The sequence below is a fragment of the Phyllobates terribilis genome, unplaced genomic scaffold (genome assembly GCF_046119375.1).
Source record: "Phyllobates terribilis strain yellow unplaced genomic scaffold, ASM4611937v1 Scaffold_361__1_contigs__length_1927384, whole genome shotgun sequence".
Lineage (NCBI taxonomy): Eukaryota > Metazoa > Chordata > Amphibia > Anura > Dendrobatidae > Phyllobates > Phyllobates terribilis.
The window spans coordinates 878885-904058 of NW_027363121.1; the positions used below are offsets into that span (position 1 = coordinate 878885).

General features: G+C 44.6%; 17 non-coding genes and 1 pseudogene across 17 annotated transcripts; all 18 read right to left on the reverse strand.

The window, feature by feature from the left end:
* Positions 1–641: 641 nt before the first annotated feature.
* LOC141222436 (U2 spliceosomal RNA) lies at positions 642–832 on the reverse strand. The gene has a single exon (XR_012290207.1). It is a non-coding gene; the product is annotated as a U2 spliceosomal RNA (small nuclear RNA).
* Positions 833–1950: 1118 nt separating this feature from the next.
* Positions 1951–2141, reverse strand: LOC141222448 (U2 spliceosomal RNA). The gene has a single exon (XR_012290219.1). It is a non-coding gene; the product is annotated as a U2 spliceosomal RNA (small nuclear RNA).
* A 1124-nt stretch (positions 2142–3265) lies between these two features.
* On the reverse strand, positions 3266–3456 carry LOC141222460 (U2 spliceosomal RNA). Its single transcript, XR_012290230.1, has one exon. It is a non-coding gene; the product is annotated as a U2 spliceosomal RNA (small nuclear RNA).
* Positions 3457–4574: 1118 nt separating this feature from the next.
* LOC141222316 (U2 spliceosomal RNA) lies at positions 4575–4768 on the reverse strand. The gene has a single exon (XR_012290119.1). It is a non-coding gene; the product is annotated as a U2 spliceosomal RNA (small nuclear RNA).
* A 2855-nt stretch (positions 4769–7623) lies between these two features.
* Positions 7624–7814, reverse strand: LOC141222472 (U2 spliceosomal RNA). Its single transcript, XR_012290242.1, has one exon. It is a non-coding gene; the product is annotated as a U2 spliceosomal RNA (small nuclear RNA).
* Positions 7815–8929: 1115 nt separating this feature from the next.
* On the reverse strand, positions 8930–9120 carry LOC141222483 (U2 spliceosomal RNA). The gene has a single exon (XR_012290253.1). It is a non-coding gene; the product is annotated as a U2 spliceosomal RNA (small nuclear RNA).
* Positions 9121–10238: 1118 nt separating this feature from the next.
* LOC141222754 (U2 spliceosomal RNA) lies at positions 10239–10429 on the reverse strand. The gene has a single exon (XR_012290509.1). It is a non-coding gene; the product is annotated as a U2 spliceosomal RNA (small nuclear RNA).
* A 1118-nt stretch (positions 10430–11547) lies between these two features.
* LOC141222494 (U2 spliceosomal RNA) lies at positions 11548–11738 on the reverse strand. Its single transcript, XR_012290264.1, has one exon. It is a non-coding gene; the product is annotated as a U2 spliceosomal RNA (small nuclear RNA).
* A 1118-nt stretch (positions 11739–12856) lies between these two features.
* Positions 12857–13047, reverse strand: LOC141222506 (U2 spliceosomal RNA). Its single transcript, XR_012290275.1, has one exon. It is a non-coding gene; the product is annotated as a U2 spliceosomal RNA (small nuclear RNA).
* A 1120-nt stretch (positions 13048–14167) lies between these two features.
* Positions 14168–14358, reverse strand: LOC141222518 (U2 spliceosomal RNA). The gene has a single exon (XR_012290286.1). It is a non-coding gene; the product is annotated as a U2 spliceosomal RNA (small nuclear RNA).
* A 1118-nt stretch (positions 14359–15476) lies between these two features.
* On the reverse strand, positions 15477–15658 carry LOC141222826 (U2 spliceosomal RNA). Its single transcript, XR_012290577.1, has one exon. It is a non-coding gene; the product is annotated as a U2 spliceosomal RNA (small nuclear RNA).
* Positions 15659–16182: 524 nt separating this feature from the next.
* On the reverse strand, positions 16183–16298 carry LOC141222331 (U2 spliceosomal RNA; annotated as a pseudogene).
* A 1118-nt stretch (positions 16299–17416) lies between these two features.
* LOC141222530 (U2 spliceosomal RNA) lies at positions 17417–17607 on the reverse strand. Its single transcript, XR_012290297.1, has one exon. It is a non-coding gene; the product is annotated as a U2 spliceosomal RNA (small nuclear RNA).
* A 1118-nt stretch (positions 17608–18725) lies between these two features.
* LOC141222541 (U2 spliceosomal RNA) lies at positions 18726–18916 on the reverse strand. The gene has a single exon (XR_012290308.1). It is a non-coding gene; the product is annotated as a U2 spliceosomal RNA (small nuclear RNA).
* A 1118-nt stretch (positions 18917–20034) lies between these two features.
* LOC141222771 (U2 spliceosomal RNA) lies at positions 20035–20225 on the reverse strand. Its single transcript, XR_012290525.1, has one exon. It is a non-coding gene; the product is annotated as a U2 spliceosomal RNA (small nuclear RNA).
* Positions 20226–21343: 1118 nt separating this feature from the next.
* Positions 21344–21534, reverse strand: LOC141222553 (U2 spliceosomal RNA). The gene has a single exon (XR_012290319.1). It is a non-coding gene; the product is annotated as a U2 spliceosomal RNA (small nuclear RNA).
* A 1118-nt stretch (positions 21535–22652) lies between these two features.
* On the reverse strand, positions 22653–22843 carry LOC141222762 (U2 spliceosomal RNA). The gene has a single exon (XR_012290516.1). It is a non-coding gene; the product is annotated as a U2 spliceosomal RNA (small nuclear RNA).
* A 1112-nt stretch (positions 22844–23955) lies between these two features.
* Positions 23956–24146, reverse strand: LOC141222565 (U2 spliceosomal RNA). Its single transcript, XR_012290330.1, has one exon. It is a non-coding gene; the product is annotated as a U2 spliceosomal RNA (small nuclear RNA).
* Positions 24147–25174: the final 1028 nt, after the last annotated feature.

A 25174-nucleotide genomic window follows, 5' to 3' on the forward strand; every position in this document is an offset into this window, starting at 1 on the left:
GAATGTCGCTGAGAAGCTCACAGAGACCGCCATAAGCAACAGTTTAACAGAATGCCACAGACTAATCAACCAAACTTTTTGGGTTGGGTTCTCTTTTATAGTCTGCAGGCATTAAATGAAAGAAGTCAGTGTTCCAGCAGAGGGAGACAACGTTTCAGAAAAGGCATTGTAGCAAACCAAAAAAGAAATTTTAAGCGCAGCAGAGTAACCAGCGCACATACCTGTTAGCTCAGGTGAGTTTAAAAGGCTGCTGTTGATAACAAGGGCATTTGCTAAATAGATGGTGTGTGTGCAACAATATACTGAAAGGTCAATTATATTGTGCAGCTTATCTCACCACCTGTAGTTATTTAGGTGAAAGCTCCAAAATGCTTGCCTAATATGTCTGTTTATCCAAAAGGAAGTAAAAAGGGAGAGCTAGAAAGATAGCATTTCATTACATTACATGGCAATGCAATGCACAGTTGCTGAAGTTGAACCAAAATTAGCTTGTAATCTGGCTTCTGCAACTTTGAACATGAAAAATCCAATGAGGAGAAGAAAAGCAAAGCCAAAGAGTCCATCCCAAAATCCGACAAACAAGCAAAATGAACAAAAAACATTGAATTCAATTCTTTCTGATTTTAGAAACTGCATTAAAGAAGGGGTGCACCGGTCCTGGAGATACTGCAATACCAGGTCAATGCGTGGAGTGGACAGAGCAAGCTCTTTTTCCATCTCCCTGTTCTAAAAATCCATTTAATATATGGTCCCCAGATAGGGGACGTATCAGATATTAAACTGATAAGAACAGATACTACACTTGATCTTAGCCAAAAGGCCGAGAAGCGATAACCAGAATTGGTTTCAAACTACGGAGCCACCCAAGGATCCTGAAAAGTCCATTTGTGGAGATGAGCTCCTGGACTCCCGTTAAGAAGACATGTTGTCAACCTCTAGATCCCTTACATGCCTGCACTTTTCGGCTTGCTGCTGCTGCAATCCACGTGTTTTAGATCTGCATAACTCCACCTCTTTAAACACAGCACCTTCACCCCCTGCTGTTCCCACCCGCCTCAACACCGTTGGAAGGGAGGAGAACCAATTAAGGCGGGGGGTGGGGTGGAACGAGCAGCTGTCTACCCTTAGAAGGAGGGCTGCTGATTACATACCTCTCCTGCTGCTGCTGCTGCTGCTGGCTGTCCAGCAGCAGACTGAAGGTGGCTGCTGCTGTGCACAGGTATATAAAGGCTCAGAGCCTATTATGACACGCGCAGCCAGCGTTCCATTGCCACATTCCATCTACTGCAGGCAGGATACCTGGCTGGCTGAATGTCGCTGAGAAGCTCACAGAGACCGCCATAAGCAACAGTTTAACAGAATGCCACAGACTAATCAACCAAACTTTTTGGGTTGAGTTCTCTTTTATAGTCTGCAGGCATTAAATGAAAGAAGTCAGTGTTCCAGCAGAGGGAGACAACGTTTCAGAAAAGGCATTGTAGCAAACCAAAAAAGAAATTTTAAGCGCAGCAGAGTAACCAGCGCACATACCTGTTAGCTCAGGTGAGTTTAAAAGGCTGCTGTTGATAACAAGGGCATTTGCTAAATAGATGGTGTGTGTGCAACAATATACTGAAAGGTCAATTATATTGTGCAGCTTATCTCACCACCTGTAGTTATTTAGGTGAAAGCTCCAAAATGCTTGCCTAATATATCTGTTTATCCAAAAGGAAGTAAAAAGGGAGAGCTAGAAAGATAGCATTTCATTACATTACATGGCAATGCAATGCACAGTTGCTGAAGTTGAACCAAAATGAGCTTGTAATCTGGCTTCTGCAACTTTGAACATGAAAAATCCAATGAGAAGAAGAAAAGCAAAGCCAAAGAGTCCATCCCAAAATGCGACAAACAAGCAAAATGAACTAAAAACATTGAATTCAATTCTTTCTGATTTTAGAAACTGCATTAAAGAAGGGGTGCACCGGTCCTGGAGATACTGCAATACCAGGTCAATGCGTGGAGTGGACAGAGCAAGCTCTTTTTCCATCTCCCTGTTCTAAAAATCCATTTAATATATGGTCCCCAGATAGGGGACGTATCAGATATTAAACTGATAAGAACAGATACTACACTTGATCTTAGCCAAAAGGCCGAGAAGCGATAACCAGAATTGGTTTCAAACTACGGAGCCACCCAAGGATCCTGAAAAGTCCATTTGTGGAGATGAGCTCCTGGACTCCCGTTAAGAAGACATGTTGTCAACCTCTAGATCCCTTACATGCCTGCACTTTTCGGCTTGCTGCTGCTGCAATCCACGCGTTTTAGATCTGCATAACTCCACCTCTTTAAACACAGCACCTTCACCCCCTGCTGTTCCCACCCGCCTCAACACCGTTGGAAGGGAGGAGAACCAATTAAGGCGGGGGGTGGGGTGGAACGAGCAGCTGTCTACCCTTAGCAGGAGGGCTGCTGATTACATACCTCTCCTGCTGCTGCTGCTGCTGCTGCTGCTGGCTGTCCAGCAGCAGACTGAAGGTGGCTGCTGCTGTGCACAGGTATATAAAGGCTCAGAGCCTATTATGACACGCGCAGCCAGCGTTCCATTGCCACATTCCATCTACTGCAGGCAGGATACCTGGCTGGCTGAATGTCGCTGAGAAGCTCACAGAGACCGCCATAAGCAACAGTTTAACAGAATGCCACAGACTAATCAACCAAACTTTTTGGGTTGGGTTCTCTTTTATAGTCTGCAGGCATTAAATGAAAGAAGTCAGTGTTCCAGCAGAGGGAGACAACGTTTCAGAAAAGGCATTGTAGCAAACCAAAAAAGAAATTTTAAGCGCAGCAGAGTAACCAGCGCACATACCTGTTAGCTCAGGTGAGTTTAAAAGGTTGCTGTTGATAACAAGGGCATTTGCTAAATAGATGGTGTGTGTGCAACAATATACTGAAAGGTCAATTATATTGTGCAGCTTATCTCACCACCTGTAGTTATTTAGGTGAAAGCTCCAAAATGCTTGCCTAATATGTCTGTTTATCCAAAAGGAAGTAAAAAGGGAGAGCTAGAAAGATAGCATTTCATTACATTACATGGCAATGCAATGCACAGTTGCTGAAGTTGAACCAAAATGAGCTTGTAATCTGGCTTCTGCAACTTTGAACATGAAAAATCCAATGAGGAGAAGAAAAGCAAAGCCAAAGAGTCCATCCCAAAATGCGACAAACAAGCAAAATGAACAAAAAACATTGAATTCAATTCTTTCTGATTTTAGAAACTGCATTAAAGAAGGGGTGCACCGGTCCTGGAGATACTGCAATACCAGGTCAATGCGTGGAGTGGACAGAGCAAGCTCTTTTTCCATCTCCCTGTTCTAAAAATCCATTTAATATATGGTCCCCAGATAGGGGACGTATCAGATATTAAACTGATAAGAACAGATACTACACTTGATCTTAGCCAAAAGGCCGAGAAGCGATAACCAGAATTGGTTTCAAACTACGGAGCCACCCAAGGATCCTGAAAAGTCCATTTGTGGAGATGAGCTCCTGGACTCCCGTTAAGAAGACATGTTGTCAACCTCTAGATCCCTTACATGCCTGCACTTTTCGGCTTGCTGCTGCTGCAATCCACGCGTTTTAGATCTGCATAACTCCACCTCTTTAAACACAGCACCTTCACCCCCTGCTGTTCCCACCCGCCTCAACACCGTTGGAAGGGAGGAGAACCAATTAAGGCGGGGGGTGGGGTGGAACGAGCAGCTGTCTACCCTTAGCAGGAGGGCTGCTGATTACATACCTCTCCTGCTGCTGCTGCTGCTGCTGGCTGTCCAGCAGCAGACTGAAGGTGGCTGCTGCTGTGCACAGGTATATAAAGGCTCAGAGCCTATTATGACACGCGCAGCCAGCGTTCCATTGCCACATTCCATCTACTGCAGGCAGGATACCTGGCTGGCTGAATGTCGCTGAGAAGCTCACAGAGACCGCCATAAGCAACAGTTTAACAGAATGCCACAGACTAATCAACCAAACTTTTTGGGTTGGGTTCTCTTTTATAGTCTGCAGGCATTAAATGAAAGAAGTCAGTGTTCCAGCAGAGGGAGACAACGTTTCAGAAAAGGCATTGTAGCAAACCAAAAAAGAAATTTTAAGCGCAGCAGAGTAACCAGCGCACATACCTGTTAGCTCAGGTGAGTTTAAAAGGCTGGTGTTGATAACAAGGGCATTTGCTAAATAGATGGTGTGTGTGCAACAATATACTGAAAGGTCAATTATATTGTGCAGCTTATCTCACCACCTGTAGTTATTTAGGTGAAAGCTCCAAAATGCTTGCCTAATATGTCTGTTTATCCAAAAGGAAGTAAAAAGGGAGAGCTAGAAAGATAGCATTTCATTACATTACATGGCAATGCAATGCACAGTTGCTGAAGTTGAACCAAAATGAGCTTGTAATCTGGCTTCTGCAACTTTGAACATGAAAAATCCAATGAGGAGAAGAAAAGCAAAGCCAAAGAGTCCATCCCAAAATCCGACAAACAAGCAAAATGAACAAAAAACATTGAATTCAATTCTTTCTGATTTTAGAAACTGCATTAAAGAAGGGGTGCACCGGTCCTGGAGATACTGCAATACCAGGTCAATGCGTGGAGTGGACAGAGCAAGCTCTTTTTCCATCTCTCTGTTCTAAAAATCCATTTAATATATGGTCCCCAGATAGGGGACGTATCAGATATTAAACTGATAAGAACAGATTTTTTTTTTTTTTTTTTTTTTTTTTTTTTTTAAAACCTATTCAGGTTAAAATTAAAGTCCACTCCACAGTCCTCTTCTCCCCAAAGGGAGACAAGACGTGGACTCCAACTTAAATCATCATCAGGTTTTGGTACTTTTAATGTCAGAAAAAAAAATTACAAAAATACAACAATACTTACAAAGAAAGAAATGTTTCAGAACCTGAATGGATACCAAAAAAATAAAAATTAAATTATAACTGTATTAACAACAGTAATAACATCAAGTAAAATACTTGTAACCATTATCAAATGCATGAACCCCAACCCAACTCAGAACCTTAAGGGACAAATCTTCAACCCTTGATGCTGAAAAAACTTGTTTCGATACACCATCTGGTATTCTATATTTCACACAAAAAACATTTTTATCTCTTATTAGTTCTTTCCTAACATTCTCTATAAGATAGTCCAAACGTTTCTCATCATACAACTTACGGTACAACCGGTTAAAATATTCTGCATTCTTTATAAACATAGGTTGTTGAAAAACAACTATATTTTCTTCCATTGCCACCTCCACTTCCTGTTCCTTTCTCTTTTCTTGCTTTTTAACCTTACCACGGCCAGTTCCCTGACTTACACCTCCCATTTCACTCTCTACCCTATCCCCCAATCTACTCTTGTTTTCTCCATCTCCCTCTGCACTCCTACAGGTTTGCTTTCTTTTCCCTTTACCACCAACACCTTTTCTACACTTTCCTCCTTTCTCTCTACCAAAACCTTTTTAACCACTACCTCCTTCTCTTTATTTCTTTTCCTCTTTGGGCAATTCTTAAAAACATGCGTATCTTCCTGACACAAGTTGCACTTCCTCCGATCTTTACAATCCTTTGACTCATGATCACCTTTTTTGCAAAAACCACATACACCACCCGAACAATTTTCCTTTCCATGCCCGTATTGACGACAAACTCGACAAAAAGTGGGTATACCACTGAAAAAAATATCACCATTTATATTACCCAACTTAAACCTAGCTGGGGGAAGCAACACAGTCCCCTGCTCATCTTCTTTGAAACGGACCAAAAATTTCCACTTCGAAGTCCAAAAACCAAATTCATTATAAATCTTCCCTTTTGGTGTTACTGACAAACAAAAAAACTCCAAAAATGTAAGAACATCCTCTTCGTCCACCAATGGAGAGTACATTTTAACAATGATCCATTTATCTCTAACGGGGAAGAGTGGCATTACACTTATCCCCTCCATTCTTTTATCCTGGCTTGCAGTCATTTTCCTTAGATATCCTTCAAAAAAAACTTTGTCAACAAAAACTATATCATAAACACCCCTCCTGGGGTAGTCCATTATCGCCAACACTTCTTCTGTCTTCAAACCAAAAAGATCCACAAGAACTTGACTCATCACATACCTAAAATCCTTTTGATCTCGAAAGTTCTCCTGAACAACCAAACGAATAGAATTCTGCACCTTAGCGAATTCAGGCACATGATCTTCCTCTCCTTCATGTGATGCTGCAGACATCTTCTTCACAAACAGGTTCTCCTCTTCTCAATAGAAACCTTCAACACCGAAGTGCCAGGTAGATGATCGCCTCCCGTTGCCCGGGGACTAATCCGACTCCCTAATAGCAGCAGGGAGGTGAAGCCCTGCTGAAAAACAGAGCGATCCCCCCAGGCCAAGGAGCCGGGTACCCCGAGCACCTCTCAGCCAAGACCAAGGCAGCAGCCGCTAGATCACTGCACTTGATCTTAGCCAAAAGGCCGAGAAGCGATAACCAGAATTGGTTTCAAACTACGGAGCCACCCAAGGATCCTGAAAAGTCCATTTGTGGAGATGAGCTCCTGGACTCCCGTTAAGAAGACATGTTGTCAACCTCTAGATCCCTTACATGCCTGCACTTTTCGGCTTGCTGCTGCTGCAATCCACGCGTTTTAGATCTGCATAACTCCACCTCTTTAAACACAGCACCTTCACCCCCTGCTGTTCCCACCCGCCTCAACACCGTTGGAAGGGAGGAGAACCAATTAAGGCGGGGGGTGGGGTGGAACGAGCAGCTGTCTACCCTTAGCAGGAGGGCTGCTGATTACATACCTCTCCTGCTGCTGCTGCTGCTGCTGGCTGTCCAGCAGCAGACTGAAGGTGGCTGTTGCTGTGCACAGGTATATAAAGGCTCAGAGCCTATTATGACACGCGCAGCCAGCGTTCCATTGCCACATTCCATCTACTGCAGGCAGGATACCTGGCTGGCTGAATGTCGCTGAGAAGCTCACAGAGACCGCCATAAGCAACAGTTTAACAGAATGCCACAGACTAATCAACCAAACTTTTTGGGTTGGGTTCTCTTTTATAGTCTGCAGGCATTAAATGAAAGAAGTCAGTGTTCCAGCAGAGGGAGACAACGTTTCAGAAAAGGCATTGTAGCAAACCAAAAAAGAAATTTTAAGCGCAGCAGAGTAACCAGCGCACATACCTGTTAGCTCAGGTGAGTTTAAAAGGCTGCTGTTGATAACAAGGGCATTTGCTAAATAGATGGTGTGTGTGCAACAATATACTGAAAGGTCAATTATATTGTGCAGCTTATCTCACCACCTGTAGTTATTTAGGTGAAAGCTCCAAAATGCTTGCCTAATATGTCTGTTTATCCAAAAGGAAGTAAAAAGGGAGAGCTAGAAAGATAGCATTTCATTACATTACATGGCAATGCAATGCACAGTTGCTGAAGTTGAACCAAAATGAGCTTGTAATCTGGCTTCTGCAACTTTGAACATGAAAAATCCAATGAGGAGAAGAAAAGCAAAGCCAAAGAGTCCATCCCAAAATCCGACAAACAAGCAAAATGAACAAAAAACATTGAATTCAATTCTTTCTGATTTTAGAAACTGCATTAAAGAAGGGGTGCACCGGTCCTGGAGATACTGCAATACCAGGTCAATGCGTGGAGTGGACAGAGCAAGCTCTTTTTCCATCTCCCTGTTCTAAAAATCCATTTAATATATGGTCCCCAGATAGGGGACGTATCAGATATTAAACTGATAAGAACAGATACTACACTTGATCTTAGCCAAAAGGCCGAGAAGCGATAACCAGAATTGGTTTCAAACTACGGAGCCACCCAAGGATCCTGAAAAGTCCATTTGTGGAGATGAGCTCCTGGACTCCCGTTAAGAAGACATGTTGTCAACCTCTAGATCCCTTACATGCCTGCACTTTTCGGCTTGCTGCTGCTGCAATCCACGCGTTTTAGATCTGCATAACTCCACCTCTTTAAACACAGCAGCTTCACCCCCTGCTGTTCCCACCCGCCTCAACACCGTTGGAAGGGAGGAGAACCAATTAAGGCGGGGGGTGGGGTGGAACGAGCAGCTGTCTACCCTTAGCAGGAGGGCTGCTGATTACATACCTCTCCTGCTGCTGCTGCTGCTGGCTGTCCAGCAGCAGACTGAAGGTGGCTGCTGCTGTGCACAGGTATATAAAGGCTCAGAGCCTATTATGACACGCGCAGCCAGCGTTCCATTGCCACATTCCATCTACTGCAGGCAGGATACCTGGCTGGCTGAATGTCGCTGAGAAGCTCACAGAGACCGCCATAAGCAACAGTTTAACAGAATGCCACAGACTAATCAACCAAACTTTTTGGGTTGGGTTCTCTTTTATAGTCTGCAGGCATTAAATGAAAGAAGTCAGTGTTCCAGCAGAGGGAGACAACGTTTCAGAAAAGGCATTGTAGCAAACCAAAAAAGAAATTTTAAGCGCAGCAGAGTAACCAGCGCACATACCTGTTAGCTCAGGTGAGTTTAAAAGGCTGCTGTTGATAACAAGGGCATTTGCTAAATAGATGGTGTGTGTGCAACAATATACTGAAAGGTCAATTATATTGTGCAGCTTATCTCACCACCTGTAGTTATTTAGGTGAAAGCTCCAAAATGCTTGCCTAATATGTCTGTTTATCCAAAAGGAAGTAAAAAGGGAGAGCTAGAAAGATAGCATTTCATTACATTACATGGCAATGCAATGCACAGTTGCTGAAGTTGAACCAAAATGAGCTTGTAATCTGGCTTCTGCAACTTTGAACATGAAAAATCCAATGAGGAGAAGAAAAGCAAAGCCAAAGAGTCCATCCCAAAATCCGACAAACAAGCAAAATGAACAAAAAACATTGAATTCAATTCTTTCTGATTTTAGAAACTGCATTAAAGAAGGGGTGCACCGGTCCTGGAGATACTGCAATACCAGGTCAATGCGTGGAGTGGACAGAGCAAGCTCTTTTTCCATCTCCCTGTTCTAAAAATCCATTTAATATATGGTCCCCAGATAGGGGACGTATCAGATATTAAACTGATAAGAACAGATACTACACTTGATCTTAGCCAAAAGGCCGAGAAGCGATAACCAGAATTGGTTTCAAACTACGGAGCCACCCAAGGATCCTGAAAAGTCCATTTGTGGAGATGAGCTCCTGGACTCCCGTTAAGAAGACATGTTGTCAACCTCTAGATCCCTTACATGCCTGCACTTTTCGGCTTGCTGCTGCTGCAATCCACGCGTTTTAGATCTGCATAACTCCACCTCTTTAAACACAGCACCTTCACCCCCTGCTGTTCCCACCCGCCTCAACACCGTTGGAAGGGAGGAGAACCAATTAAGGCGGGGGGTGGGGTGGAACGAGCAGCTGTCTACCCTTAGCAGGAGGGCTGCTGATTACATACCTCTCCTGCTGCTGCTGCTGCTGCTGGCTGTCCAGCAGCAGACTGAAGGTGGCTGCTGCTGTGCACAGGTATATAAAGGCTCAGAGCCTATTATGACACGCGCAGCCAGCGTTCCATTGCCACATTCCATCTACTGCAGGCAGGATACCTGGCTGGCTGAATGTCGCTGAGAAGCTCACAGAGACCGCCATAAGCAACAGTTTAACAGAATGCCACAGACTAATCAACCAAACTTTTTGGGTTGGGTTCTCTTTTATAGTCTGCAGGCATTAAATGAAAGAAGTCAGTGTTCCAGCAGAGGGAGACAACGTTTCAGAAAAGGCATTGTAGCAAACCAAAAAAGAAATTTTAAGCGCAGCAGAGTAACCAGCGCACATACCTGTTAGCTCAGGTGAGTTTAAAAGGCTGCTGTTGATAACAAGGGCATTTGCTAAATAGATGGTGTGTGTGCAACAATATACTGAAAGGTCAATTATATTGTGCAGCTTATCTCACCACCTGTAGTTATTTAGGTGAAAGCTCCAAAATGCTTGCCTCATATGTCTGTTTATCCAAAAGGAAGTAAAAAGGGAGAGCTAGAAAGATAGCATTTCATTACATTACATGGCAATGCAATGCACAGTTGCTGAAGTTGAACCAAAATGAGCTTGTAATCTGGCTTCTGCAACTTTGAACATGAAAAATCCAATGAGGAGAAGAAAAGCAAAGCCAAAGAGTCCATCCCAAAATCCGACAAACAAGCAAAATGAACAAAAAACATTGAATTCAATTCTTTCTGATTTTAGAAACTGCATTAAAGAAGGGGTGCACCGGTCCTGGAGATACTGCAATACCAGGTCAATGCGTGGAGTGGACAGAGCAAGCTCTTTTTCCATCTCCCTGTTCTAAAAATCCATTTAATATATGGTCCCCAGATAGGGGACGTATCAGATATTAAACTGATAAGAACAGATACTACACTTGATCTTAGCCAAAAGGCCGAGAATCGATAACCAGAATTGGTTTCAAACTACGGAGCCACCCAAGGATCCTGAAAAGTCCATTTGTGGAGATGAGCTCCTGGACTCCCGTTAAGAAGACATGTTGTCAACCTCTAGATCCCTTACATGCCTGCACTTTTCGGCTTGCTGCTGCTGCAATCCACGCGTTTTAGATCTGCATAACTCCACCTCTTTAAACACAGCACCTTCACCCCCTGCTGTTCCCACCCGCCTCAACACCGTTGGAAGGGAGGAGAACCAATTAAGGCGGGGGGTGGGGTGGAACGAGCAGCTGTCTACCCTTAGCAGGAGGGCTGCTGATTACATACCTCTCCTGCTGCTGCTGCTGCTGCTGGCTGTCCAGCAGCAGACTGAAGGTGGCTGCTGCTGTGCACAGGTATATAAAGGCTCAGAGCCTATTATGACACGCGCAGCCAGCGTTCCATTGCCACATTCCATCTACTGCAGGCAGGATACCTGGCTGGCTGAATGTCGCTGAGAAGCTCACAGAGACCGCCATAAGCAACAGTTTAACAGAATGCCACAGACTAATCAACCAAACTTTTTGGGTTGGGTTCTCTTTTATAGTCTGCAGGCATTAAATGAAAGAAGTCAGTGTTCCAGCAGAGGGAGACAACGTTTCAGAAAAGGCATTGTAGCAAACCAAAAAAGAAATTTTAAGCGCAGCAGAGTAACCAGCGCACATACCTGTTAGCTCAGGTGAGTTTAAAAGGCTGCTGTTGATAACAAGGGCATTTGCTAAATAGATGGTGTGTGTGCAACAATATACTGAAAGGTCAATTATATTGTGCAGCTTATCTCACCACCTGTAGTTATTTAGGTGAAAGCTCCAAAATGCTTGCCTAATATGTCTGTTTATCCAAAAGGAAGTAAAAAGGGAGAGCTAGAAAGATAGCATTTCATTACATTACATGGCAATGCAATGCACAGTTGCTGAAGTTGAACCAAAATGAGCTTGTAATCTGGCTTCTGCAACTTTGAACATGAAAAATCCAATGAGGAGAAGAAAAGCAAAGCCAAAGAGTCCATCCCAAAATCCGACAAACAAGCAAAATGAACAAAAAACATTGAATTAAATTCTTTCTGATTTTAGAAACTGCATTAAAGAAGGGGTGCACCGGTCCTGGAGATACTGCAATACCAGGTCAATGCGTGGAGTGGACAGAGCAAGCTCTTTTTCCATCTCCCTGTTCTAAAAATCCATTTAATATATGGTCCCCAGATAGGGGACGTATCAGATATTAAACTGATAAGAACAGATACTACACTTGATCTTAGCCAAAAGGCCGAGAAGCGATAACCAGAATTGGTTTCAAACTATGGAGCCACCCAAGGATCCTGAAAAGTCCCTTTGTGGAGATGAGCTCCTGGACTCCCGTTAAGAAGACATGTTGTCAACCTCTAGATCCCTTACATGCCTGCACTTTTCGGCTTGCTGCTGCTGCAATCCACGCGTTTTAGATCTGCATAACTCCACCTCTTTAAACACAGCACCTTCACCCCCTGCTGTTCCCACCCGCCTCAACACCGTTGGAAGGGAGGAGAACCAATTAAGGCGGGGGGTGGGGTGGAACGAGCAGCTGTCTACCCTTAGCAGGAGGGCTGCTGATTACATACCTCTCCTGCTGCTGCTGCTGCTGCTGGCTGTCCAGCAGCAGACTGAAGGTGGCTGCTGCTGTGCACAGGTATATAAAGGCTCAGAGCCTATTATGACACGCGCAGCCAGCGTTCCATTGCCACATTCCATCTACTGCAGGCAGGATACCTGGCTGGCTGAATGTCGCTGAGAAGCTCACAGAGACCGCCATAAGCAACAGTTTAACAGAATGCCACAGACTAATCAACCAAACTTTTTGGGTTGGGTTCTCTTTTATAGTCTGCAGGCATTAAATGAAAGAAGTCAGTGTTCCAGCAGAGGGAGACAACGTTTCTGAAAAGGCATTGTAGCAAACCAAAAAAGAAATTTTAAGCGCAGCAGAGTAACCAGCGCACATACCTGTTAGCTCAGGTGAGTTTAAAAGGCTGCTGTTGATAACAAGGGCATTTGCTAAATAGATGGTGTGTGTGCAACAATATACTGAAAGGTCAATTATATTGTGCAGCTTATCTCACCACCTGTAGTTATTTAGGTGAAAGCTCCAAAATGCTTGCCTAATATGTCTGTTTATCCAAAAGGAAGTAAAAAGGGAGAGCTAGAAAGATAGCATTTCATTACATTACATGGCAATGCAATGCACAGTTGCTGAAGTTGAACCAAAATGAGCTTGTAATCTGGCTTCTGCAACTTTGAACATGAAAAATCCAATGAGGAGAAGAAAAGCAAAGCCAAAGAGTCCATCCCAAAATCCGACAAACAAGCAAAATGAACAAAAAACATTGAATTCAATTCTTTCTGATTTTAGAAACTGCATTAAAGAAGGGGTGCACCGGTCCTGGAGATACTGCAATACCAGGTCAATGCGTGGAGTGGACAGAGCAAGCTCTTTTTCCATCTCCCTGTTCTAAAAATCCATTTAATATATGGTCCCCAGATAGGGGACGTATCAGATATTAAACTGATAAGAACAGATACTACACTTGATCTTAGCCAAAAGGCCGAGAAGCGATAACCAGAATTGGTTTCAAACTACGGAGCCACCCAAGGATCCTGAAAAGTCCATTTGTGGAGATGAGCTCCTGGACTCCCGTTAAGAAGACATGTTGTCAACCTCTAGATCCCTTACATGCCTGCACTTTTCGGCTTGCTGCTGCTGCAATCCACGCGTTTTAGATCTGCATAACTCCACCTCTTTAAACACAGCACCTTCACCCCCTGCTGTTCCCACCCGCCTCAACACCGTTGGAAGGGAGGAGAACCAATTAAGGCGGGGGGTGGGGTGGAACGAGCAGCTGTCTACCCTTAGCAGGAGGGCTGCTGATTACATACCTCTCCTGCTGCTGCTGCTCCTGGCTGTCCAGCAGCAGACTGAAGGTGGCTGCTGCTGTGCACAGGTATATAAAGGCTCAGAGCCTATTATGACACGCGCAGCCAGCGTTCCATTGCCACATTCCATCTACTGCAGGCAGGATACCTGGCTGGCTGAATGTCGCTGAGAAGCTCACAGAGACCGCCATAAGCAACAGTTTAACAGAATGCCACAGACTAATCAACCAAACTTTTTGGGTTGGGTTCTCTTTTATAGCCTGCAGGCATTAAATGAAAGAAGTCAGTGTTCCAGCAGAGGGAGACAACGTTTCAGAAAAGGCATTGTAGCAAACCAAACCAAAAAAGAAATTTTAAGCGCAGCAGAGTAACCAGCGCACATACCTGTTAGCTCAGGTGAGTTTAAAAGGCTGCTGTTGATAACAAGGGCATTTGCTAAATAGATGGTGTGTGTGCAACAATATACTGAAAGGTCAATTATATTGTGCAGCTTATCTCACCACCTGTAGTTATTTAGGTGAAAGCTCCAAAATGCTTGCCTAATATGTCTGTTTATCCAAAAGGAAGTAAAAAGGGAGAGCTAGAAAGATAGCATTTCATTACATTACATGGCAATGCAATGCACAGTTGCTGAAGTTGAACCAAAATGAGCTTGTAATCTGGCTTCTGCAACTTTGAACATGAAAAATCCAATGAGGAGAAGAAAAGCAAAGCCAAAGAGTCCATCCCAAAATCCGACAAACAAGCAAAATGAACAAAAAACATTGAATTCAATTCTTTCTGATTTTAGAAACTGCATTAAAGAAGGGGTGCACCGGTCCTGGAGATACTGCAATACCAGGTCAATGCGTGGAGTGGACAGAGCAAGCTCTTTTTCCATCTCCCTGTTCTAAAAATCCATTTAATATATGGTCCCCAGATAGGGGACGTATCAGATATTAAACTGATAAGAACAGATACTACACTTGATCTTAGCCAAAAGGCCGAGAAGCGATAACCAGAATTGGTTTCAAACTACGGAGCCACCCAAGGATCCTGAAAAGTCCATTTGTGGAGATGAGCTCCTGGACTCCCGTTAAGAAGACATGTTGTCAACCTCTAGATCCCTTACATGCCTGCACTTTTCGGCTTGCTGCTGCTGCAATCCACGCGTTTTAGATCTGCATAACTCCACCTCTTTAAACACAGCACCTTCACCCCCTGCTGTTCCCACCCGCCTCAACACCGTTGGAAGGGAGGAGAACCAATTAAGGCGGGGGGTGGGGTGGAACGAGCAGCTGTCTACCCTTAGCAGGAGGGCTGCTGATTACATACCTCTCCTGCTGCTGCTGCTGCTGCTGGCTGTCCAGCAGCAGACTGAAGGTGGCTGCTGCTGTGCACAGGTATATAAAGGCTCAGAGCCTATTATGACACGCGCAGCCAGCGTTCCATTGCCACATTCCATCTACTGCAGGCAGGATACCTGGCTGGCTGAATGTCGCTGAGAAGCTCACAGAGACCGCCATAAGCAACAGTTTAACAGAATGCCACAGACTAATCAACCAAACTTTTTGGGTTGGGTTCTCTTTTATAGTCTGCAGGCATTAAATGAAAGAAGTCAGTGTTCCAGCAGAGGGAGACAACGTTTCAGAAAAGGCATTGTAGCAAACCAAAAAAGAAATTTTAAGCGCAGCAGAGTAACCAGCGCACATACCTGTTAGCTCAGGTGAGTTTAAAAGGCTGCTGTTGATAACAAGGGCATTTGCTAAATAGATGGTGTGTGTGCAACAATATACTGAAAGGTCAATTATATTGTGCAGCTTATCTCACCACCTGTAGTTATTTAGGTGAAAGCTCCAAAATGCTTGCCTAATATGTCTGTTTATCCAAAAGGAAGTAAAAAGGGAGAGCTAGAAAGATAGCATTTCATTACATTACATGGCAATGCAATGCACAGTTGCTGAAGTTGAACCAAAATGAGCTTGTAATCTGGCTTCTGCAACTTTGAACATGAAAAATCCAATGAGGAGAAGAAAAGCAAAGCCAAAGAGTCCATCCCAAAATCCGACAAACAAGCAAAATGAACAAAAAACATTGAATTCAATTCTTTCTGATTTTAGAAACTGCATTAAAGAAGGGGTGCACCGGTCCTGGAGATACTGCAATACCAGGTCAATGCGTGGAGTGGACAGAGCAAGCTCTTTTTCCATCTCCCTGTTCTAAAAATCCATTTAATATATGGTCCCCAGATAGGGGACGTATCAGATATTAAACTGATAAGAACAGATTTTTTGATTGAAGCTGCATCCAAGGCACTGAAAAATGTGACTGAAGTCACACCAAAACAGCGCACGAGGCGAGGATTCATGTGGACCCTTCCCGGAGGAGAGGGTCCCCAATAAACCATCCCCATCCCTCCGAGCCAGAAGGCCACAGCGAGGGTCAGGGATCTCCGATGCTCTCCCTAGCCGAAGCCGGAGAAGAGCCGTTTTCGTGCTCCCAGCTTCCATCTAGGCTGCCACCCTAGTGGAGCTGGAGCCTGTGTTGGTTTCTCAGCCCAAAGCTGACCGGACCTCCGACCGGGTTTATAAAAATTCCCCTTCCTAGCCCGGAGGCCAGGAATAGGGGGGGTTGCTCAGAAAGTATGATTGGCAAAGGTGCGGCGTGCTACGAAGCCAAGTCTTTCTGGGGTTCCCAGTCCCAGTAAGCTTGGACTCCCACCAGGGCGCCTACTCCTGGGGCACATTGCTCCAAAGCCCTCACACTTACCCAGCCTAGTGACTTCGATCCTGGAGGGCCATGTTTTCCATCAGATAACTCTATGAGCCACCTGGCGTACTAACAAGTGCACCAAACCAGTGTGTAATATGCATCAATTTACTAGGGCAGCCCAAGGACAAAACTGCCTTTTCAAAAGATACTACACTTGATCTTAGCCAAAAGGCCGAGAAGCGATAACCAGAATTGGTTTCAAACTACGGAGCCACCCAAGGATCCTGAAAAGTCCATTTGTGGAGATGAGCTCCTGGACTCCCGTTAAGAAGACATGTTGTCAACCTCTAGATCCCTTACATGCCTGCACTTTTCGGCTTGCTGCTGCTGCAATCCACGCGTTTTAGATCTGCATAACTCCACCTCTTTAAACACAGCACCTTCACCCCCTGCTGTTCCCACCCGCCTCAACACCGTTGGAAGGGAGGAGAACCAATTAAGGCGGGGGGTGGGGTGGAACGAGCAGCTGTCTACCCTTAGCAGGAGGGCTGCTGATTACATACCTCTCCTGCTGCTGCTGCTGCTGCTGGCTGTCCAGCAGCAGACTGAAGGTGGCTGCTGCTGTGCACAGGTATATAAAGGCTCAGAGCCTATTATGACACGCGCAGCCAGCGTTCCATTGCCACATTCCATCTACTGCAGCCAGGATACCTGGCTGGCTGAATGTCGCTGAGAAGCTCACAGAGACCGCCATAAGCAACAGTTTAACAGAATGCCACAGACTAATCAACCAAACTTTTTGGGTTGGGTTCTCTTTTATAGTCTGCAGGCATTAAATGAAAGAAGTCAGTGTTCCAGCAGAGGGAGACAACGTTTCAGAAAAGGCATTGTAGCAAACCAAAAAAGAAATTTTAAGCGCAGCAGAGTAACCAGCGCACATACCTGTTAGCTCAGGTGAGTTTAAAAGGCTGCTGTTGATAACAAGGGCATTTGCTAAATAGATGGTGTGTGTGCAACAATATACTGAAAGGTCAATTATATTGTGCAGCTTATCTCACCACCTGTAGTTATTTAGGTGAAAGCTCCAAAATGCTTGCCTAATATGTCTGTTTATCCAAAAGGAAGTAAAAAGGGAGAGCTAGAAAGATAGCATTTCATTACATTACATGGCAATGCAATGCACAGTTGCTGAAGTTGAACCAAAATGAGCTTGTAATCTGGCTTCTGCAACTTTGAACATGAAAAATCCAATGAGGAGAAGAAAAGCAAAGCCAAAGAGTCCATCCCAAAATCCGACAAACAAGCAAAATGAACAAAAAACATTGAATTCAATTCTTTCTGATTTTAGAAACTGCATTAAAGAAGGGGTGCACCGGTCCTGGAGATACTGCAATACCAGGTCAATGCGTGGAGTGGACAGAGCAAGCTCTTTTTCCATCTCCCTGTTCTAAAAATCCATTTAATATATGGTCCCCAGATAGGGGACGTATCAGATATTAAACTGATAAGAACAGATACTACACTTGATCTTAGCCAAAAGGCCGAGAAGCGATAACCAGAATTGGTTTCAAACTACGGAGCCACCCAAGGATCCTGAAAAGTCCATTTGTGGAGATGAGCTCCTGGACTCCCGTTAAGAAGACATGTTGTCAACCTCTAGATCCCTTACATGCCTGCACTTTTCGGCTTGCTGCTGCTGCAATCCACGCGTTTTAGATCTGCATAACTCCACCTCTTTAAACACAGCACCTTCACCCCCTGCTGTTCCCACCCGCCTCAACACCGTTGGAAGGGAGGAGAACCAATTAAGGCGGGGGGTGGGGTGGAACGAGCAGCTGTCTACCCTTAGCAGGAGGGCTGCTGATTACATACCTCTCCTGCTGCTGCTGCTGCTGCTGGCTGTCCAGCAGCAGACTGAAGGTGGCTGCTGCTGTGCACAGGTATATAAAGGCTCAGAGCCTATTATGACACGCGCAGCCAGCGTTCCATTGCCACATTCCATCTACTGCAGCCAGGATACCTGGCTGGCTGAATGTCGCTGAGAAGCTCACAGAGACCGCCATAAGCAACAGTTTAACAGAATGCCACAGACTAATCAACCAAACTTTTTGGGTTGGGTTCTCTTTTATAGTCTGCAGGCATTAAATGAAAGAAGTCAGTGTTCCAGCAGAGGGAGACAACGTTTCAGAAAAGGCATTGTAGCAAACCAAAAAAGAAATTTTAAGCGCAGCAGAGTAACCAGCGCACATACCTGTTAGCTCAGGTGAGTTTAAAAGGCTGCTGTTGATAACAAGGGCATTTGCTAAATAGATGGTGTGTGTGCAACAATATACTGAAAGGTCAATTATATTGTGCAGCTTATCTCACCACCTGTAGTTATTTAGGTGAAAGCTCCAAAATGCTTGCCTAATATGTCTGTTTATCCAAAAGGAAGTAAAAAGGGAGAGCTAGAAAGATAGCATTTCATTACATTACATGGCAATGCAATGCACAGTTGCTGAAGTTGAACCAAAATGAGCTTGTAATCTGGCTTCTGCAACTTTGAACATGAAAAATCCAATGAGGAGAAGAAAAGCAAAGCCAAAGAGTCCATCCCAAAATCCGACAAACAAGCAAAATGAACAAAAAACATTGAATTCAATTCTTTCTGATTTTAGAAACTGCATTAAAGAAGGGGTGCACCGGTCCTGGAGATACTGCAATACCAGGTCAATGCGTGGAGTGGACAGAGCAAGCTCTTTTTCCATCTCCCTGTTCTAAAAATCCATTTAATATATGGTCCCCAGATAGGGGACGTATCAGATATTAAACTGATAAGAACAGATACTACACTTGATCTTAGCCAAAAGGCCGAGAAGCGATAACCAGAATTGGTTTCAAACTACGGAGCCACCCAAGGATCCTGAAAAGTCCATTTGTGGAGATGAGCTCCTGGACTCCCGTTAAGAAGACATGTTGTCAACCTCTAGATCCCTTACATGCCTGCACTTTTCGGCTTGCTGCTGCTGCAATCCACGCGTTTTAGATCTGCATAACTCCACCTCTTTAAACACAGCACCTTCACCCCCTGCTGTTCCCACCCGCCTCAACACCGTTGGAAGGGAGGAGAACCAATTAAGGCGGGGGGTGGGGTGGAACGAGCAGCTGTCTACCCTTAGCAGGAGGGCTGCTGATTACATACCTCTCCTGCTGCTGCTGCTGCTGCTGGCTGTCCAGCAGCAGACTGAAGGTGGCTGCTGCTGTGCACAGGTATATAAAGGCTCAGAGCCTATTATGACACGCGCAGCCAGCGTTCCATTGCCACATTCCATCTACTGCAGGCAGGATACCTGGCTGGCTGAATGTCGCTGAGAAGCTCACAGAGACCGCCATAAGCAACAGTTTAACAGAATGCCACAGACTAATCAACCAAACTTTTTGGGTTGGGTTCTCTTTTATAGTCTGCAGGCATTAAATGAAAGAAGTCAGTGTTCCAGCAGAGGGAGACAACGTTTCAGAAAAGGCATTGTAGCAAACCAAAAAAGAAATTTTAAGCGCAGCAGAGTAACCAGCGCACATACCTGTTAGCTCAGGTGAGTTTAAAAGGCTGCTGTTGATAACAAGGGCATTTGCTAAATAGATGGTGTGTGTGCAACAATATACTGAAAGGTCAATTATATTGTGCAGCTTATCTCACCACCTGTAGTTATTTAGGTGAAAGCTCCAAAATGCTTGCCTAATATGTCTGTTTATCCAAAAGGAAGTAAAAAGGGAGAGCTAGAAAGATAGCATTTCATTACATTACATGGCAATGCAATGCACAGTTGCTGAAGTTGAACCAAAATGAGCTTGTAATCTGGCTTCTGCAACTTTGAACATGAAAAATCCAATGAGGAGAAGAAAAGCAAAGCCAAAGAGTCCATCCCAAAATCCGACAAACAAGCAAAATGAACAAAAAACATTGAATTCAATTCTTTCTGATTTTAGAAACTGCATTAAAGAAGGGGTGCACCGGTCCTGGAGATACTGCAATACCAGGTCAATGCGTGGAGTGGACAGAGCAAGCTCTTTTTCCATCTCCCTGTTCTAAAAATCCATTTAATATATGGTCCCCAGATAGGGGACGCATCAGATATTAAACTGATAAGAACAGATACTACACTTGATCTTAGCCAAAAGGCCGAGAAGCGATAACCAGAATTGGTTTCAAACTACGGAGCCACCCAAGGATCCTGAAAAGTCCATTTGTGGAGATGAGCTCCTGGACTCCCGTTAAGAAGACATGTTGTCAACCTCTAGATCCCTTACATGCCTGCACTTTTCGGCTTGCTGCTGCTGCAATCCACGCGTTTTAGATCTGCATAACTCCACCTCTTTAAACACAGCACCTTCACCCCCTGCTGTTCCCACCCGCCTCAACACCGTTGGAAGGGAGGAGAACCAATTAAGGCGGGGGGTGGGGTGGAACGAGCAGCTGTCTACCCTTAGCAGGAGGGCTGCTGATTACATACCTCTCCTGCTGCTGCTGCTGCTGCTGGCTGTCCAGCAGCAGACTGAAGGTGGCTGCTGCTGTGCACAGGTATATAAAGGCTCAGAGCCTATTATGACACGCGCAGCCAGCGTTCCATTGCCACATTCCATCTACTGCAGGCAGGATACCTGGCTGGCTGAATGTCGCTGAGAAGCTCACAGAGACCGCCATAAGCAACAGTTTAACAGAATGCCACAGACTAATCAACCAAACTTTTTGGGTTGGGTTCTCTTTTATAGTCTGCAGGCATTAAATGAAAGAAGTCAGTGTTCCAGCAGAGGGAGACAACGTTTCAGAAAAGGCATTGTAGCAAACCAAAAAAGAAATTTTAAGCGCAGCAGAGTAACCAGCGCACATACCTGTTAGCTCAGGTGAGTTTAAAAGGCTGCTGTTGATAACAAGGGCATTTGCTAAATAGATGGTGTGTGTGCAACAATATACTGAAAGGTCAATTATATTGTGCAGCTTATCTCACCACCTGTAGTTATTTAGGTGAAAGCTCCAAAATGCTTGCCTAATATGTCTGTTTATCCAAAAGGAAGTAAAAAGGGAGAGCTAGAAAGATAGCATTTCATTACATTACATGGCAATGCAATGCACAGTTGCTGAAGTTGAACCAAAATGAGCTTGTAATCTGGCTTCTGCAACTTTGAACATGAAAAATCCAATGAGGAGAAGAAAAGCAAAGCCAAAGAGTCCATCCCAAAATCCGACAAACAAGCAAAATGAACAAAAAACATTGAATTCAATTCTTTCTGATTTTAGAAACTGCATTAAAGAAGGGGTGCACCGGTCCTGGAGATACTGCAATACCAGGTCAATGCGTGGAGTGGACAGAGCAAGCTCTTTTTCCATCTCCCTGTTCTAAAAATCCATTTAATATATGGTCCCCAGATAGGGGACGTATCAGATATTAAACTGATAAGAACAGATACTACACTTGATCTTAGCCAAAAGGCCGAGAAGCGATAACCAGAATTGGTTTCAAACTACGGAGCCACCCAAGGATCCTGAAAAGTCCATTTGTGGAGATGAGCTCCTGGACTCCCGTTAAGAAGACATGTTGTCAACCTCTAGATCCCTTACATGCCTGCACTTTTCGGCTTGCTGCTGCTGCAATCCACGCGTTTTAGATCTGCATAACTCCACCTCTTTAAACACAGCACCTTCACCCCCTGCTGTTCCCACCCGCCTCAACACCGTTGGAAGGGAGGAGAACCAATTAAGGCGGGGGGTGGGGTGGAACGAGCAGCTGTCTACCCTTAGCAGGAGGGCTGCTGATTACATACCTCTCCTGCTGCTGCTGCTGCTGCTGGCTGTCCAGCAGCAGACTGAAGGTGGCTGCTGCTGTGCACAGGTATATAAAGGCTCAGAGCCTATTATGACACGCGCAGCCAGCGTTCCATTGCCACATTCCATCTACTGCAGGCAGGATACCTGGCTGGCTGAATGTCGCTGAGAAGCTCACAGAGACCGCCATAAGCAACAGTTTAACAGAATGCCACAGACTAATCAACCAAACTTTTTGGGTTGGGTTCTCTTTTATAGTCTGCAGGCATTAAATGAAAGAAGTCAGTGTTCCAGCAGAGGGAGACAACGTTTCAGAAAAGGCATTGTAGCAAACCAAAAAAGAAATTTTAAGCGCAGCAGAGTAACCAGCGCACATACCTGTTAGCTCAGGTGAGTTTAAAAGGCTGCTGTTGATAACAAGGGCATTTGCTAAATAGATGGTGTGTGTGCAACAATATACTGAAAGGTCAATTATATTGTGCAGCTTATCTCACCACCTGTAGTTATTTAGGTGAAAGCTCCAAAATGCTTGCCTAATATGTCTGTTTATCCAAAAGGAAGTAAAAAGGGAGAGCTAGAAAGATAGCATTTCATTACATTACATGGCAATGCAATGCACAGTTGCTGAAGTTGAACCAAAATGAGCTTGTAATCTGGCTTCTGCAACTTTGAACATGAAAAATCCAATGAGGAGAAGAAAAGCAAAGCCAAAGAGTCCATCCCAAAATCCGACAAACAAGCAAAATGAACAAAAAACATTGAATTCAATTCTTTCTGATTTTAGAAACTGCATTAAAGAAGGGGTGCACCGGTCCTGGAGATACTGCAATACCAGGTCAATGCGTAGAGTGGACAGAGCAAGCTCTTTTTCCATCTCCCTGTTCTAAAAATCCATTTAATATATGGTCCCCAGATAGGGGACGTATCAGATATTAAACTGATAAGAACAGATACTACACTTGATCTTAGCCAAAAGGCCGAGAAGCGATAACCAGAATTGGTTTCAAACTACGGAGCCACCCAAGGATCCTGAAAAGTCCATTTGTGGAGATGAGCTCCTGGACTCCCGTTAAGAAGACATGTTGTCAACCTCTAGATCCCTTACATGCCTGCACTTTTCGGCTTGCTGCTGCTGCAATCCACGCGTTTTAGATCTGCATAACTCCACCTCTTTAAACACAGCACCTTCACCCCCTGCTGTTCCCACCCGCCTCAACACCGTTGGAAGGGAGGAGAACCAATTAAGGCGGGGGGTGGGGTGGAACGAGCAGCTGTCTACCCTTAGCAGGAGGGCTGCTGATTACATACCTCTCCTGCTGCTGCTGCTGGCTGTCCAGCAGCAGACTGAAGGTGGCTGCTGCTGTGCACAGGTATATAAAGGCTCAGAGCCTATTATGACACGCGCAGCCAGCGTTCCATTGCCACATTCCATCTACTGCAGGCAGGATACCTGGCTGGCTGAATGTCGCTGAGAAGCTCACAGAGACCGCCATAAGCAACAGTTTAACAGAATGCCACAGACTAATCAACCAAACTTTTTGGGTTGGGTTCTCTTTTATAGTCTGCAGGCATTAAATGAAAGAAGTCAGTGTTCCAGCAGAGGGAGACAACGTTTCAGAAAAGGCATTGTAGCAAACCAAAAAAGAAATTTTAAGCGCAGCAGAGTAACCAGCGCACATACCTGTTAGCTCAGGTGAGTTTAAAAGGCTGCTGTTGATAACAAGGGCATTTGCTAAATAGATGGTGTGTGTGCAACAATATACTGAAAGGTCAATTATATTGTGCAGCTTATCTCACCACCTGTAGTTATTTAGGTGAAAGCTCCAAAATGCTTGCCTAATATGTCTGTTTATCCAAAAGGAAGTAAAAAGGGAGAGCTAGAAAGATAGCATTTCATTACATTACATGGCAATGCAATGCACAGTTGCTGAAGTTGAACCAAAATGAGCTTGTAATCTGGCTTCTGCAACTTTGAACATGAAAAATCCAATGAGGAGAAGAAAAGCAAAGCCAAAGAGTCCATCCCAAAATGCGACAAACAAGCAAAATGAACAAAAAACATTGAATTCAATTCTTTCTGATTTTAGAAACTGCATTAAAGAAGGGGTGCACCGGTCCTGGAGATACTGCAATACCAGGTCAATGCGTGGAGTGGACAGAGCAAGCTCTTTTTCCATCTCCCTGTTCTAAAAATCCATTTAATATATGGTCCCCAGATAGGGGACGTATCAGATATTAAACTGATAAGAACAGATACTACACTTGATCTTAGCCAAAAGGCCGAGAAGCGATAACCAGAATTGGTTTCAAACTACGGAGCCACCCAAGGATCCTGAAAAGTCCATTTGTGGAGATGAGCTCCTGGACTCCCGTTAAGAAGACATGTTGTCAACCTCTAGATCCCTTACATGCCTGCACTTTTCGGCTTGCTGCTGCTGCAATCCACGCGTTTTAGATCTGCATAACTCCACCTCTTTAAACACTGCACCTTCACCCCCTGCTGTTCCCACCCGCCTCAACACCGTTGGAAGGGAGGAGAACCAATTAAGGCGGGGGGTGGGGTGGAACGAGCAGCTGTCTACCCTTAGCAGGAGGGCTGCTGATTACATACCTCTCCTGCTGCTGCTGCTGCTGCTGGCTGTCCAGCAGCAGACTGAAGGTGGCTGCTGCTGTGCACAGGTATATAAAGGCTCAGAGCCTATTATGACACGCGCAGCCAGCGTTCCATTGCCACATTCCATCTACTGCAGGCAGGATACCTGGCTGGCTGAATGTCGCTGAGAAGCTCACAGAGACCGCCATAAGCAACAGTTTAACAGAATGCCACAGACTAATCAACCAAACTTTTTGGGTTGGGTTCTCTTTTATAGTCTGCAGGCATTAAATGAAAGAAGTCAGTGTTCCAGCAGAGGGAGACAACGTTTCAGAAAAGGCATTGTAGCAAACCAAAAAAGAAATTTTAAGCGCAGCAGAGTAACCAGCGCACATACCTGTTAGCTCAGGTGAGTTTAAAAGGCTGCTGTTGATAACAAGGGCATTTGCTAAATAGATGGTGTGTGTGCAACAATATACTGAAAGGTCAATTATATTGTGCAGCTTATCTCACCACCTGTAGTTATTTAGGTGAAAGCTCCAAAATGCTTGCCTAATATGTCTGTTTATCCAAAAGGAAGTAAAAAGGGAGAGCTAGAAAGATAGCATTTCATTACATTACATGGCAATGCAATGCACAGTTGCTGAAGTTGAACCAAAATGAGCTTGTAATCTGGCTTCTGCAACTTTGAACATGAAAAATCCAATGAGGAGAAGAAAAGCAAAGC